Source organism: Artibeus jamaicensis, unplaced genomic scaffold, assembly GCF_021234435.1.
Source record: "Artibeus jamaicensis isolate MK-2021 breed Jamaican fruit bat unplaced genomic scaffold, CSHL_Jam_final scaffold_847, whole genome shotgun sequence".
Lineage (NCBI taxonomy): Eukaryota > Metazoa > Chordata > Mammalia > Chiroptera > Phyllostomidae > Artibeus > Artibeus jamaicensis.
In genome coordinates, this window is record NW_026522057.1 from 4,415,689 (window position 1) to 4,433,332 (window position 17,644).

The 17,644-nt window shown below is 40.6% G+C and overlaps 1 protein-coding gene across 5 annotated transcripts in view; it reads left to right on the plus strand.

The window, feature by feature from the left end:
• The first annotated feature begins 1,277 nt into the window (after positions 1 to 1,277).
• The window catches only part of SCMH1 (Scm polycomb group protein homolog 1), a 143,537-nt gene continuing 127,170 nt past the window's right edge, over positions 1,278 to 17,644 (plus strand). For 4 of the 5 annotated variants that reach the window (XM_037149406.2, XM_037149408.2, XM_037149407.2 and 1 more), the window contains exon 1: positions 1,278 to 1,470. The gene's annotated coding sequence lies outside the window, so the exon portion shown is untranslated. The remainder of the gene's footprint in view (positions 1,471 to 17,644) is intronic. The other variant, XM_037149413.2, reaches the window with a different exon arrangement.

The window sequence follows — 17,644 nt, forward strand, 5'->3', positions numbered from 1 at the left end:
AGCTTCAAGCATCTTTCACAGTCTGTGCACCCAGGCCTCACTCACAGGTTCCCATGCTCACAGGCAGACACAGGTCACTGCTGGTATCCAATCCTCAGGCTACCCCCTCTCCAGGGCTCAGGGCAGGGGGACAGGGAGAACCAACTGCCTTTTTGCTCTCCCAAGCTCCTTTCAAACTCATCTCCCAGAATTCATTGGGGACCAAAAGCCAGTGGGGGCGTCTAGCCTTCCAACCAATGAGGGCCACACGTGGGCCGTGTTGGCTTTTGCCCCTCTTCCAGGCAGGTTTAGCAAGCGGGTAAAGTCTCCAGTCACTCCTGCGCCCTTGCAGACTCCCTCAAGGGCTAAACTGAATGTGTCTGCCTGTGGACTCCCTCCTTCCACCCACTCTACCAGAGGCGACCAGTCCCGGCAGGAAGGGCACAGGCATGAAGTCAGTGACACTGGAGATGAGCCTCCACCTCGTCACTTACTGGCTTGGTGACCTTGGAAAAGTAGCTTCGCCTCTCTGAGCTTCAGTGTCACTGAAGGCCTCTCTGAGCCCTATTCTGCTAAAATAGGGCTAATCCGGTGTGGAAGTGGCAGTTAACCAGAGGAGTGTAGCAAAGAATGCTAATGGGCACCAAAAAGATGACCCTGGGTACTTGCTTAATGGGTGAACCAATGAAGGACTGTGCAAGCTTATACTTACTAGGTATTTATTTACTAGATCCCCGCACTGTTCTGTGGGTTTTACAAACATTAACTTATTTCCTCGCACCATCCTTCTGAAGTAAGTGCTATCGCACTTGAGATGAGGGCCCTAGGGTAGAGACGCGAGGTTTTGCACCCAAGCTCATCCATCACACAGCTGGTCACGAGCAAGGTGTAGAGCGCCTGCTCTTTGCCCGAGGCGGCGCCCTGCGTTAGCCGCCCTGCGTGGCCAAGACCTGACTGCTGTTGGGTCTGCCGACTCCCTCACTGGCCTACGCGTGGCCTTGGGGCGGGTAGCACGCCATGGTGGGATTCGAACTCAATTCCCTGAGCTCTTTTCAGGGCTGGGCCATCCTTGAGACGCCGCGCGGAGTGCCGGCCAGGGGGCGGAACCGGCCCCAGGGGCAGAAAACGGGAGGCGGCCGGGGATGTCGGGGCTCAGACTCCGGCAGCGCCCTCACCACACCGCTCCGCCCCCCACCGCCCCCGCGCGCGGGCCTAACGGCCGAGGCGCGCGCCACCGCGCGGCGTTAGGGGCGGGGCCGGGGAGCTGCGGGCCCGCCCACCAGGGGGCACCTCCCCCCCTCGCCCCTCCCTCCTCCCCACGCCTCAGCCCCGCTGCAACTGCTGGGATAGAGCCCCCCGCCGCTCGGCCCCCTGCCGCCCTCCCGAGCCGTCCCCGTCCGCCCCCTTCTGGCGTCCTCTCTTGCTCCCGACGCAGGGGAAACATGGCGGCGGGGAGGGAGTGAGCCGCCCCGCACTGCTTCGCGTCCGCAGGTAAGCGCCTCGGCAGCTGTCTCCACCGGTCCGGACCCGCGGAGAAGTCTTCTCCCCGAGGGGCCTGCGTGACCGGCCGCCGCTCTGGGAGAGGCGGCGGCGCTGGCCGGACCTGCCCGCTCGGTGCTCCTGCACCACCCCCCGCCCGGACCCGGCTGTCTATGTAGGGGTCGCTTGGCCTGTCTGTGGAGCGGGCGCGGCCCTTCCCCACCTTGTCAGCTCCGCCCGGAGCCCCGGCGGCCGGTTCTGCCTCCGCGGCCGGGCCGGCGGGGCGCAGTGTCCTGCCGGCGGCCTGACGCGGCCGGGGCACCCCAAGGGCCTCGGCACGGGGAACCCAAGGACGGGGGGACCTTTGGAGGCTCGGCGTCTCGGGGTTGGTGGGTGCAGGAGCTGCGGCGTCCAGGCCGGCGGGGCTGGGGTCGGCGGGGGGGTGGGGGGGGGAGGCTGGCTTTGAGCCGAGGGCGGAGAGCCAGAGGGCTCGTCAGTCCGAGTGCGGGTCTGTTGGCCTGCTCTCAAGAGCTGAGAGATGCCCGTGGGTCCCAGTGGGCTGTCAGCAGCGCTCCTCCGGACCGGCTCCAAGCGGCCCGAGCCGCGCCGGGACACTCACGTGTGCCGCAGGGGACCGGCGGGGAGCGCAGGTTTCAGACCTCAGACCGTGGGGCGAGGGCGGGGGCGCCGGGCACCCCGGCGCACACGCCGCCAGGAGGGCCGGACGCGGGGGCAGAGCGCCGGGCCAGCCCAGAGGAAAGAAAAAGGGTTTCCAGGAGATGGCTTGATCCCAGAACATCTCCAGGCTGGAAGGGAATTTAAAAGCCATCAGGGTCCGTTTCTCCTATCCCATTACAAAGTAGCTTTGAAAATCTCAAATTCTGCCCTGATAATTTGACCAGCCTGTTTGAACACCCCCAGTGAGGGGAAACTAACCTTTTCCCAAGGAAACCCAGACTGTTCCTGAACACCTGTGGTTTTTAGAAATATGTGTAGTACTGTTTTTGTTGTTGAAAGAAAGAGCTGCTTCCTATTCTTCCGAGTTCTTTTTCCTTCCTAGTAGACTCTGTTTTAAGAGACCTGAAAATAACAACGATATCCTTGGAGTCTTGTCTTCTCTTTACTAACTCCAGTTCTTTCACTTGATTATTGTATGTTGTGGTTTCTGATCGCTCCTCTGAATAAACTCTAGTTTGCCAATATCCCCTTTATGTGGAAACTTTGGGGTTTCCCCTCATTTTATAAATGTCTATAAACACTTTATCAAATGAGTTAATGTATATCAGAGTGTTGCAATGCACCATGCAAATAGAAGTGTTTATTATTTTTACTCTGAAAAAGGATTGAGACCCAGTTTGGTGCCAAACTGCAATTTAATATTTAGTTGGAAAGGGAAATGCTTTATTATATTGAAGTCTGTGCTCTATTTCTAACTGCCAGAAGGCCCAAAATTACTATGAAAGAGAATATTTTTGTTAGTCACCAGCATTATTTTTACCGGCTTTTTCACCAATTAGCCTTCTTATGTGGGGTTAAGTTTTTAAAAAGGGTCTTTTGCCGAGGTCCTAAATCCCTAACTAAGCAATCCTGTTGGTTAGCAATTGGGTTTTTTAAAAAAGATTTTCTTTATTTATATTTAAGGGCGGGGAGGGAGAAACATCAGTGTGTGGTTGCCTCCCCTGTACCCCCCTACTGGGGACCTGTCCTGCAACCCTGGCATGTGCCCCAACTGGGAATGGAACCAGTGACCCCCTTGGTTCACAGGCCTGAGCTCAATCCACTGAGCTACACCAGCTGGTGTGGTTAGTAATTTTTAAGGCCAGAAGAACGGGTGATGGTCTTGCAGACAAAATGCCAAGTTCTTGTATCTGGGACCCCGTTTTGGTTCTAAGCCAAGTTCTGCTGTTTTTGTAACATAGGCAAGCAATCAGAATTGGTTCTTTATCCTTTTTCTTATGTCTTAATTTTTTAAGTTGTTTAGTGGTTTTAAAGTTTGTAGTACACATATTAAGTTTTGATTTCTGGTATGTAAGTTGGATGAAAAATGTATATTAACACTATTCTGTATAGATTCAGGAAAAGCTCTGGTTCCTTCCCTTTGAAGGACTTGGAGTTAGTAGTAGGAAATCCTAAAAACTGAGAAAAAAACTGGTGTGAATATCTCACTGAGAATTTAAGTTCAACATGTTCTGACCTTTACTCTACATTGTGTATCTGTGTGTCAGGCACTGTGCCATGCACTGTGTTTAGCTGGGTATACTAAGATGAGTAAGATACATTTTCAATCTTTGTGCAGCCATGTAAACTGAATGCTAAAATAGGACATCTCAGAATAAGAGATAAGAGCTATGCATACAGTGTTCCAAGGTTAGGATGCTTAGACTAGCCTAGGACTTTAGGGAAAGCTTTGGGGAGAGATGACACCTGACCCAAATCTTAAATGGTAAGTAGGAGTAAGTCACACAAAGATGAATAAGAAGTGTGCTTCAAACACAGAAACCAGCCCTGGCTGGTGTGGCTCAGTGGATTGAGTGCCCGCCTGCAAACCAAAGGGTTGCCAGTTGGATTCCCAGTCAGGGCACATGCCCGGGTTGTGAGCCTGGTCTTCATTGGGGGACTCGGGAGACACAACCACACAAACATGGAAACTGGTGTGAGGAAAGTCATCAATGCAAGAAAAAGAATAGCTTGCATGGAGAATCATAAGCAGTTTGGGACTGCCTGAAATTAGCTTCCCCTTGCATACTCTTTCAAATCACTGAAAGATTGGAGATTGGAGGTTGAATAGCATGTTTAATTGTGGTCAAAGGGATGAGAAAGAAATGAAGGCTTTATGATTGATTGGATATGCCAATACATACCATGCTACTCCCAGACAGTGCTCTCTCCAAGAGTCCGGCAATGACGTATGCATAGCTCTTATCTCTTATTCTGATGAGGTTTTCGGTTTGGGTGACTAAGGGGATAGTGGTGACATTAACTGAGACAGGAAACACTGGATGATGAGTTCAATTTTAGAATTGAATATTGTGCGATTTTTTGAGTTAGGTCAATGAGCAAATGTGGTGGAAATAAGTTAGAAAAAAAGGAAGTTGTGGTCAGAAAGTGGAATACGGGAGTTAAATTGTCTGATGTGGAGCTGTTTGTAGGTCTGTCTGCGTGAGTAGCTGAAGTACAGCAGAGTGAAGGTTCGTGAAGCTGAATAGGACAAGGAACTGTGAGGCCGTTTTATTGAATGAATCTTCTTTGTGGATAGTGAAGTGATTTAGGATGCTAGAATGTGGGAGGGGGAGAGAATATTGTGACCCAGGTGCAGTGAATATAGTGAATTAATCGGGAGGGTGGTAGATAACAGATGAGGAGAAGGGTGGAGATATAGCCAGATGGCATAAACCTCAGAGGAGGAGGAGTTTTTAAACAAGAGAGCAAAAAGTAATGGCTTTTGACTTTTCTTCCCTGGAAGCAGGCTTCTGATCTCTTCATCTTTATTCAGGACTCATATTAGTTATTCTGTTTGTTCTGAAGAGTCTGTTCCTAGTTTTGGAAAGTAGGAGGGCAAATATCCTATATCAAATCTTTCCTGCTAATGTTTTATGACAAAGGCAGTGGAGTTTTATTTCTGATTAGTGGGTGGATAGGAAACAATCAGATCTATCTAGGCTGTGTCACTTACTGGCCTTAGAACTGTAAGCATATTGTTTAACCTCTGTGATTTTTAGTGTCCTTACCTACAAAAAATAAATTTCTACTTCATAGGGTATCACAAAGATTGTATAAAATAATGTGTGTGTGTGTGTGTGTGTGTGTGTGTGTATATATATATATATATATATATATATATATATGAAAAGCAATTGGTGCTTCATAGATGCAAAGTAAATGTTAGTTCTCTACCAACTACCTTTAAAGGACTTCACCTCTACTGGCAGAAATGAAGTTTTTTCATGCTTAACCTAAATTATAAGGCCATAAGTACTCTATGGGAGGTCAAAGCAAAGTGATATAGGAATTCAGAGGAGGGAGCTGTGATTCTCAACATTTGGAAACAAGATTAGACATCACACTCAAGATGAATTTCATTGGGGCCTTGGAGAACACAATTTTGAGTAGATTAGATAATTTAGGTCGAGATACAAAGTAGGGAAAGTGTAAAATAAGATACGTTTGTTAAAAAATGGTAGTTGCCACAGGTTTGAATACTGTATTTGTGTAAGTCATTAGTGAGAAATATGGCTAAGGAGATCATATTAAAGACCTGAAACTGGAGTTTGGACTTGATTCCAGATATACTAGGGAGGTGTATATCATCTATCCTCTCTCACAACCTCAGTTTCCTATCTGTAAAATTAATAAGCACTAATTCAGAAACTTTGGATTTGTGTTTGAAACAAACCAAGTAAGAGATTTCACATTTGGAAATAAGTTCCTATGTAAGCCAATTTTAGGTTTAAAAAATAAATGCTAAAATTTGTTTTGTAGTTGTAGTTTAGTCTTTGCATTAACCTTGCTTGGTAGACAGGCTTACTGGAGTTGAAAAACATACAGAATGCTCTGGCCAGTGTGTCTCAGTTGGTGGGAGTGTCATCCTGTCCCATGCACCAAAAGGTTGCAGGTTCAATTCCTGGTCAGGGTACATACCTAAGCTGCAGGTTCCATCCTTGGTCAGGAAACCTACAAGAGGCAACTGAATGATGTTTCTCGTATTGATGTTTCTCTCTCTCTCCCCCCACCCTCTTCCTCTCTCTCTCCCTCCTTCTTCTCTCTCTAAAAGCAATAAAAAGGTGTCTTGGTGAGGATTTAAAAAAAGAAGAAGAAACATATACGATTTCACTGGTAGAAAGTGACTAAAGATGCTCTGATTTCACATTCTTTTTTATACTATCATACTGATTTAGATTTGAAAAGAAGCCTGGACTCCTCAATGTCACTAATATTAATTAAAGAACCCAAAGCTGGTCAGTTTGCCTCCCTGATCCTTAGATGCCTCATATATAAAGTGAGGGAAGATATAGGTATAAGGTTTAGCTAAGATAGTATGTGTAAAGCACTTTATATAAGGTCAGGTACATGCTAGGTTCTCAAATGTTGACCCCACCCCCAAATCTGTAAATGAGAAAATTTAACCAAACCATTGACAAAGCTTTAGTGCTAACTCACTGATGACCAGGAAATTGCTAGAACTAATTATTTTGGTAACCTTATGGCCAAATAAACCCAGCAAATCTTATCATCTGTTATCTTTGTCCCATTCCCCCCAATCATCTCTCTTCTTCTATACTATTAGTCCTGTGCTGACTTGGCTTCCTCTCCCTGTCCCTCTCTCCCAACCCTGCCCTTTGCTCCCTCCCAAACCTTTCCAGTTCTCAGAAACTCCAGTTTTCTACATTATTAACCATTTTGCTGGATTGCATGTGTGTGTGTGTGTGTGTGCTGGCCTTAAATGGAAGCTAGGCTCTCTGCTGAGTGATGGAAAGCAATATCACTTGGGTGCAGCCCATTCTCCCACACCACTGATACACAAAAGGAGAGAGAGAGGATGACTGTAGTTTTTCATGCACCACTATTAATAGACTATTATCTCTGCATCTTTTTAAAATCCCTGTGCTCTCTGGCACAAGGGCTATACCATTTTGTCTTCTTATATATAGATCTTCTCTCATTTAGGACCTAGCACACACGTTCTTCCTTTACAACTCAATTTCTATCCCCATTCTAAGTATTTTCAATATACATATGGACCGTTGTTTCTCCAACACATTGGCCTCTTCAACTCAACTTTTTTTTTCTCGTTCTTCTTTTTTTTTTTTTTTAGCTAACCAGACCCATGGGCCTTGTTATCACCCAGAAAAGGCCAACCTCTGAAATTTTAAATGAAGACTTTCGCTTTGTTCAAAATTTCTCCTACCTGGCCTTTCTTCCTACTAGATCTGTTCTTTGACCTCATTCAGGCCTATCTTTACTTCCTTCCCTATCCAGCTTAATTTTCTTAGCCTGCCACGGATTTCATTTATTCTTTTGTCATTATCTGCCATTAGTTTGCTCCATTGTCCTTCTGTCTCTGGGTAAAATCCCAAATAACCTCTCTCTTCTTGTCTAGATTAGCTCTACTGTGCCCTGCTAGAAAAATAAAATCACAAAATTGTACAAATTAAAAAAAATTATACATTAGACCTTCAAAACTTAATCATTCTTTGTCATCTTCTCTGTGAGGTCTTATGTCAAACCTATTCCTTAAACTATGCCTATATTTTCTGGCTTCTTCCTCTTATCCAAGGTTAAATCTCTGACCCCTGTCTTTTCATTTCCTTCACCCTCTCTCTTCTGGCTCTCTTTCTCTCTCTCATTAATGTAAATCTGCTTAGAACTTCAAAATTTATCTCATCTTGAAATAAAACTTATAAATAAATCTTAAGCCCATGTTTCCCTCCAGTGCCACTTAGACCTCTGCCCTGCATATACTTTACTTAAACTTCTTGAGTTATATACATTTAATGTATGAACTTTTTCATTCTCACTTCTTGCATTCTGGTTTTAATCTTCATCACTTAATGATAAACTTCAGTTTCCTCATCTGAAGATAGATGATAATAGTATGTATTAGGTACTATAGCACCTTAAGATGTTAGTGATTTTTAAAAATATTTTTATTTATTTTTAGAGAGGGAAAAGGAGGGAAAAAAGAGAGGGAGAGAAACATCAATGTGTGGTTGCCTCTCACACACCCCCAACTGGTGACCTGGCCCGCAACCCAGGCATGTGCCCAGACTGGGAATCAAACCAGCGACCCTGTGGTTGGCAAGATGGCACTCAATCCACTGAGCCACACCAGCCAGGGCTTTTGTGATTTTTTTGTAAGTGTAATTTGCACAGTGTCCAGCACATTGTAGGAATGCATGTATATGTTACTTTTATTATTATTGCTATGTATTTAATTTGTAAAACACTCATGAGGCGATGATAGCCTTTTCCTCCCTCCCTCCCTCCCTTCCTTCCTTTCCAAATAAAGGAAACTGAGATTTACAGTTTTACAAACTTGTCCAAATCACACAGTAGTGGCAGAGTCCTTGAAACTGCTCTGATCAGAGTCACCAGTCTTATTACTAACACCAGGCAGAGGCCCTAGCAACAGCATTTCACACTCATTATTATTGCCACTTCCTCAGAACATTTTTTCCTTTGGCCTAGGTGCACCTCAGTGTATTGGTTCCTCCTTGGCCACCTCATCTCAAATGCTGTTTGGATAGGAGCTCCCTTTTGCTTTCGTCTTTGGTCCTAGGCTAACTTCTCTATATTCCTTCAGCAATCTCACCCACTTACTTGGCTTCCAGGAATATTGATGTATTCATAACTCAAATTTCTATCTACAGTTAGGGTATTATTTCAAAGTCAGTAGATCCCAAGCTGAACTCAACTTCCTTGCCACTTTTCCTGATCCTCCTCCTTTGTTTAAGAAATTTTCTCTTCCTGAAGCGTGCTTATAGTTTAGAGAAATTTATGTTTACTCAATAAATATTGTTGATCACTCAGATCAATTACACATATTCCTTTCTCTCAGGGAGCTCATCATTTATGATGCATACTTAACTAACTCTTGCATAGCCATATAAGGTTAAATGCTACATAACTATATAAATAGTCCAACAATTCAGAGGTAATAGGAGAAGTCACCAACTTCTGGAGTGGTCATATAAAGTCTCCAAGTTCATTGCTGAGGAGAAATTGAACATACACAATTCAGGAATAGGTGCTGAGATGGAAAGCATGAGCATTTGGAAACAGAATTGCTTTTGGAAAGGTAAAAGTAAAAAATTTGTCCTTTCTCTTCAATCTTTAAAATATTACAAACTTCATTAAAGCAAAAGTTTTCATAGGATAGATCAATTTTAATTGATCATCATTTCTTGGCAAAAAGTCTCATAGATGCAGTTACCAGCAGTTCTTTGGCTCATTCTGTTGAGTGTACACTATGTGTTATATATACTGTTGGTATATTGAACAAAATCATATGTTGAAATCCTAACCCCCAGTGCTTCATAATGTGACTATTTGGAGTTAAAGCCTTTAAAGAATTAAGGTAAAATGAGGTCAAATGGATGGGCCTAATCCAACATGACTGATGTCATATTACAGACTTACTCTGATTTTCAAAAGTTTGTTTTAAGCCACTTCACTTTTATGGAAGACCTACATTAGCAGTACCTAACTGAAAGAAATATGAAGAGGATTTTTGCTTTTACCAAAAAATGATTGAAAGTGAAAATGGTGTTCAGCGTTTGTTTTGCAGTGAGCAGATACAGAGGCAGCTTGGACACGGAGCATTGAGAGCGGCACAACCAAGCTCCTTCCCCAGGAACTTACTTAAACTCATCATCTCAGCATCAAGCCACTGTAGCTTTGATCTGTGTCTGTGAGAATCTGTGCATTATCTTGATTTGTTTTGTACGTCTGTTAGCAAGATGTGTCCTGAGGTGGTTACTTCTTGACTTTACACCTTTTGGCTTAGAAAGGTTTTGTAGGAATACACTACTTTCAAATTGTGGGGGAATCCTATATAAGAAGAGGTTAGGACACAGAGGAAAGACCATGTGAAGATGGAGAAGATAGCCATCTGTGTAAGCCAGGAGAGAGACTGCAGAAGCAATCAACCCTGCTGACACTTTGATCTTAGACTTCTAGCCTCTAAAACTGAAAAAAAAAAAATTTCTATCGTTAAGTAAGCCATCCACCCTATGGCATTTCTTATGGTGGCTTGAGCAGACAAATACAATATCAATTCCAGAGGAGTTTATATCCAGTTCTGCCTAAGAGTTTCAGGGGTGGTGTAAGTGGCATTGGGGAAGAAGAAAGATGAGGAAGGATAGATGGTTACAGTTGCATATCATTGAAGAATGTTACACACATTCTCTATATAATTTGAAACATGTAATAACCCTGTTAGGTAGGATGCCAGATGATAATAAACACTATTTACTGATAACAAACTGAGTTGTATGTTAATTAAATAATGCACCCAATGTCAAACAGCTAGTAGATGTCAGAACAACTCAAAACCAGCTCTTCTTACTACAGATTTTGTGCTTTGTCCAGAATGATTCATTGCCTCCTATGACCTACCTTTTAAGGCTCTGAACTTTCAGAACCTCCTGCTGGAAATACTTAAGGAAATTTAACTGTTTTCTTAAATTTTGAAGCATATAAAGGCTGCTACATTCTTTTTTCCTTCTGTATTTATTTGTAAATGTTGCAAATGTTAGCTTTTAAAATTAAAGCATGTACATACTGTATATTCATTTTAATCACTATGTTTATTGCTCATTGGTGTATTATAGGCATGTCTCTAAGTGCTTTCTTATTTATTATGATTGTTTTACTTTCATACAATTTTCTCTGGGGCATTCAAACATGAATAAAGTCCACTTTAGTCATTACGTCTTACAAAATATAATAGAAAACATGAGAGGCAGCATACTTGTTCTTGGAGATATTTGAGTAAAGAGCAGACAACCATTTGTCTTAGAGGATTTAGAACATTAGATTTCTAATCCTGAGTTTTTGGTGTTTTTTTTTTAAGGGATGGGGATGGAGGGGGAAAAGAGAGACAGAAACATCAATGTGAGAGAGGAACACTGATCAATTGCTTCTCATATGTGCCACATTTGTCTGGGGATAGTACCCACAGCCCAGACATGGGTCCTGACTGGGAATTGAACCGGTGACCTTTCATTTAGTGGGATGCTCAGTGGGCCATCCCAGTCAGGACTTCCTGCTCTGTCTTATCTCCAGTTACCTCAAGGGACTGCTAGAAGTCCCCAAACTGATTAAATTTGTTTCTTTAAAAAATAAATGAATTTGGGAGTATAAAAGTTTATAAAACCTAATGGTATAGAGGGTCACAATTCCAAAATAAAGGAATATAGGATCTTAAAGACATCTGATTTACTTGTCTTCAGTTTTAAACTCATTCATTCAAATATTTATTAATGTTTACTAACTCTGCTATGTATAGTGGCAAAGATGAGTACCATAAATTTTTAAATTCAAGGACAAGCCACAGAGTTAAAGAATGTTTTAGTGATAAATATAACAGCCAAATATTTCTATCTATAATAACAGAGGATTCCTACAAATAGATTAGAAAAAGACTAATAAATAGAAAAATGACAAGGCATAGAAGAGACAGCTTAAATGTTTAACTATTCTCTGGTAATTAGTGGTAGGCAAATTAAAGCTCAAATGAGATATCATTTCATACCTGTAAGATTGGTAAAAATTAAATCTGATAATACCAAATATTGGTGGGAGTGTGAACTTAAGAGAACTTTTGGACACTATTGGTGGTAATAGAAGTTGCAAAACTATAGTAAAGAATAATTTGGTAGTATCTATTAAAACTAAAATTCTTGTAACCTACAATCCAGTTACTTCACTCCTAGATAAATACTCTTTACAATCTCTCCAAAGTATGTATAAAGAGGCATACAAAAATATTCATACATTATTATACCATAAAATTCAAACTAGTCCAAATGTCTGTCAAAATAATGAAAATATTGTCATATATTTACCTAGTGGAATTGCATACAGTAATGAAAATAAATGAACCAGACCTATATAATAATTAGATCTCTATAGTAAATGAACTAGATCTATATTTATAACCTGTTACAAATAAAAGGTTGAGTGAATAAAGCAAATGGGAGAACACATTTATATAAAGCTTAACATTCATTATTATTTAGGAAAACATACTTAAATAATAAATGTTCAAAGAAACGCATGGTAATGACATTGGGTTCCCCGAAAAGTTCACTTGTTTTTTTCCTTAAGATGGCTCTACTAGCACTTTAGTTGTCTTCAACGTCATTCAAAATAATTTTGTTAGATTGTATTGTGACAGCTGTCATATCAGTGTGTTTTTGATTAAAAAACATCAAAATTTGTGAATTTTTGTATTGCCATCTTAACATTGAAGAATGAAGAAAATATGCAACATTCTCAGCATATTTTGCTCGATTATTTCAAGAAAGGTAAAAACGCAACTGGAACACAAAAGATTTGTGCAGTGTATGGAGAAGGTGTTGTGACTGATAGAATGTTTTAAAAGTGGTTCGTGAAGTTTCATGCTGGAGATTTCTAGCATGATGCTCCATGGTCAAGTAGACCAGTTGAAGTTGATAGCGATCATATCGACACATTAATTGAGAACAATCATATTATGTGGGAGAAGGCTGACATACTCAAAATATTCAAATCAATAAAGTTATTGGTGAAAATAAAAAATGTCTTTTGTTTTATGGAAAAACTATATGGATTTTTTGGCCAACCCAATACATTAAGGACAGTGGGTATCTCTGAAGGGTAGGGTGGGGAGAAAAGACTGGTAATACTGCTAGCAAGAGCGCACAGGAGGCTTAAACTGTATTGATAAATATTTTTCAGCTAGTTTGTGGATAAATGTGTGTCCATTCTTTATACCTTTTTATATATCTAAAATATCGTATTATGTATGTATTTTTAAAGAATAATGACATGTAGTCCTTGTAGAAAGTATAAATGCTGGGAGGGAGGGGGTAGCAAAAGTATGAAGAGACGTTATTAGACTGAATCATGTAAAATAGTTGTTTTTATGGGTCTAAAATGGTCTAACATAGGCAATTTCAAGTGGCTCAGTCTCATTCAATCTAATGTAACAAGTGCTGTCATTGAAATATATTCAAAGTACTATGGGAACACAAGGGCAGGAACAGCTGACTGCCAGGGTAGAAGGAGGAAGGTGATCTCTGGAAAGACTCCAGAGGGAGACAGAGGGAGAGAGAGACAAACAGACATTTAACTGGATCCTAAAGGTTGAGAAGGAATTCACCAGATAGAAGAAAGAAGGCCTTTCAGATAGAAGAAAAGACCCATATTGAATGGATGGAATCTCCTAGGTGGAGTATGTGGAGGTCAAAGAAATACAGTTGAGGAAGAGACTAAGAAGTAGAACAAAAATAACAGCAAATGTCTGTAAAGCATTTACTATGCATATTTATATACATAAAAATGTACATAATCCTCCCAGAGTTAAGTAATCTGTCCAGGGTGACAGGGTTAGCAAGTGGTAGAACCAGGATTTCAACTCTGGCATTCCAGATCCAAAGTTTATGCTCTTGGCCAGTAAGCTATACTCCGAATCACTGTATTATAAGCAAAAGTTAGGAAGAAGTGGTGTTTTGAATGTCAAGGGAACAACAGTTAAGTTTCAAAAAGAAAGGAACAGTCAGCAGTATGAAAGTTCATGGGCAGATAAAGTAAGAATACTACAAAGAGACCATTGGATAACAACAACAAATCATTGTGCTTTGAGGTACGGTAAGGGATACCAAGATAATAGATAAGTGGATATCTGAGAATAGTAGTAATTCAATCTACCAGTTCTGTGGGCTAGTAATTATAATTCCATTTAACTATGGAGAAATGGAGTCAGGGAAACTACAAAATAGAGCTTCTCTATTTTTAAACATTTGATATATCAACACAGTTGAAAGAATTTTAACCCTTTGATATTTATATTATCATTTCTCAAAAATGTAACTAGGGTTAATAATGACAATTGTTTATTCTATATATTCTGGTTTTAATAAAAATAGACCTTAGGCTGTTGTTACTGTATTTTCAAAATTGGTTGATATTCTAATGATCAGTATTTCAGTCTCCAATATTTCGTAGGTAAGAAGGTGAAAGAGACCTTGTAAGCAATATGATATGTGGAAAGAATTTTGGCTTAGTGGTTGAGTCCCAGTTCACATCTCTGTCTGCCACTCACTGGCTTCGATTTAGGCAAGAGGCAGTTGCAGCCAGTGATCACTTAAGATTTACAACTCTCAGGTTCTATGACTATGAGGTCAGTTATTCAGTGAAGAAACTGATGCCTAAAGAAGGGAAATTTCCAGAGTCATGAAAACTGGAATTTGATTCACTTGACTCTTGGTTCAACAAATCTGATAAAAGAATCATCAAACATTTGAGTGACTGCTGTATATTAAGCATGTATTAAGTACCTGAAAAAATGTAAAGGCACATGAAATTGTTTTAGTATTTATCCACTATAAAAGTAACAACCAGCATCTCTTTCTTTACTTATACATATCCAGTCTTATTCCAGAATGTATTTAAAGCATACCAACTCTGTGTAACATATGATAATTAAGAAAGGGAATAACCTTTTTTGGGTATCTTTCGGTCACATTGCAACATGCAAACATACAGTTTTTTTCACCCACCTGCATGCAGGTGTTATTAGCTCCATTTTATACATAAAGAAACTGAGACTCAAAGCTGTCTGCCAAAATCATACAATTTATAAGTGATAGGCCTCAGTTTCAAATCCAGATTAGCCTGACTTCAACTCTAATGCCCTTTCCATTTCACCATGTACCATATTTTGCTATGTATAATGCACACACTTTTGCCCAAATTTTTGAGGGAAAAATAAGGGTGGGCATTATGCATGGGTATAATGATTACATACCATGGATATAATAATGGGTATAATAGTCCCATGTATAACGGGACTATTTTGCCATGTATAATGCATTCCTATGTATGATGTGCACAAAAACATGGGTGCGCACTACACATAGGAGTGCATTATACATGGCAAAATATGGTACACTTCCCTCAGCCAGTGTTACAGAATTCTGAGACTTTATCAGTGAAGGAGGCAAGGTTTACTGGTAAAATCAGGGTGGCTCAGTTGGTTGGAGCATCGTCCTGTATACACCAAAAATTTTTAAAAGTTACAGATTTGATTCCCAGTCAGGGCACATACCTAGGTTGCTGGTTTGATCCCCAATCACGGCATGTAGGAGAGTCAACTGATAGATACTTCTCTCTCTTCATCTCTCCCTCTCTCCCCCTCTCCACTGCTCCCCACCTTCTACTCTCTAAAGTCAATAAACATATCCTCAAGGATTAAAAAAAGAATTGAGTTTTTTAATATATCCTATCTCACCAAAGAATGTAAGCAAACTAGAAAAATTGTAGAACACTTTAGTGAATCAGAGTCATAATTATTTTTAATTTGAGCAAATATATGAAGTTTTCTTGTTAGAGCCAACGTTTATATTTTAATAAGTTGCAAAGTTTCTGTACCTCCTCAGCCTTTGGTGAACATCTACTTCTTCCTTCTTAACCAACAAATATTTGCCAGATACCTAGTAAGTATACAAAAGTCAAAATAAGATGTGATTCCTTCCCTCAGTGAGCTTACAGTCCAGGAAATAGTTGAATTAAAAATGTTAAACTTTACCTCAGTAGTCTTCCTCCCCGAAACCTGTAACTCTAGTCTAATCATGACAAGAACACCAGACAAGTCTCAGTTGAGGAGCATTTTGCAAAGTACCTGATGAATATTCCTCAAGACTGTGAAAGTCATCAACCAAGGAAAGTAAAGAAACTGTCAGCCAAGAAGAACCTAAGGAGGCATGACAACTAAATGTAATGTGTTTTTCTAATTGAGATCCTAGAGCAGAAAAAGGACGTTAGGTAAAAACCAAGAACACCTCAATAAAATGTGGAAGTATATTAATTAACAGTATACCAATTAATTGTAATAAATGTATCATACTAACATAAGATGTTAATAATAGGGGAATCTGTGTGCAGAGTTTATGGGAACTCTGAATTACCTTTGTAGTTCTTCTGTAAATCTAAAATTGTTCTAAAATACAGGCTTATAATTTTATGTCCTATTTCTTTGGGATTCAAAAAATAATCAAATGGGACCACATCAAACTAGAGTTTTGCACAGCAAAGGAAGCCAACAAAATGAAAAGACAACCTACTGAATGGGAGAAGATATTCACAAGTGATACATCCAATAAGGGGTTAATATTTAAAATATATAAGGAACTCATCTCATATGACTTACCAAAAACACAATCCAATTAAAAAGTGGACAGAGGCTAATAAAAACCAAAAAAAAAAAAAAAAGGCAGAGGACCTGAATAGAAATTTCTCCAAAGAGGACACACAGATGGCCAATAGACCTGAAAAGATATTCAGAATTGCTAGTCATCAAGGAAATACAAATTAAAACCACAATGAGATATTGGCTCACACCTGTCAGAATGGCTATCAATAAATCAACAAACAACAAGTGTTGGCGAGGATGTGGAGAAAAGGGAACCCTTACACTATTGGAGGGACTGTATATTAGTGTAACCACTATGGAAAACAGTATGGAGATTCCTCCAAAAATTAAAAATAGAGTTGCCATATAATCCAGCAATTACACTTCTGGGTATATATCCAAAGAAATCCAAAACACTAATTCAAAAAGATATATGTACCCCTATGTTCATTGCCGCATTACGGATAATATCCAGGATATGGAAGCAACCTAAGTACCCATCAGTAGATGAATGGATAAAGCTTGAAGCACCTCTCCTGATATGAAATTCTCAAAAACCTTCAGTCTGTCCTGTAATTCATGGGGCCCAAACCATCTGATGAGAGGGTCCACTACAGATCTTTCCTTGGTAACTGTGTGTATATATAACCACATCTCTATTTCTAATTCTGCAATGGTTGATTGTACCCATGAGTCAGGCAAATGATTGTCCAGCCACACCCTTGTCCCTGTTTCCAGAGCACACTGTTTGGATAGCCAGAGAATTTTCCAAATTATCAAGTGCTGGTTCCTTTTTGCTTAACAGTTTATTCTTCAGTTCATCTCTTCTCATATTTCACTATAAGCACCAAGGGAAAAGTAGGCCACAATTTCAACACTTTACTTAGAAATCTCCTCAACTAAATATCTAAGTTCATAATTTACAAGTCACCCAATGGCTGGACACAGTTCAAACACATTTGCTGCCAATATAACAAGAAGTGTTTTTCCTCCAGTGTCAAATAACGTGTTCATCATTTCCTTCTAAGGCCTCCCTAGAAGTATCTTTAATGTTCATATTTCCACCCACCATCTCTTCAAGATAGTCTAGGTCTTCTCTGTCAATCCTCTACTTACCCAATTCCAAAGCTACTTCCTCAGTTTTAAGTTCTTGTTAGAGCAGCACTCTCATCATTACCAAAATCTTTATTGGTTTGCTGGGGCTACCAGAAGCCAGAAGAAGCAAAGAAGGAGCTTCTTCAGGCAAACTTCAGAGAGAACATGACCCTGCAACATCTTTATTTTAGATTTCTA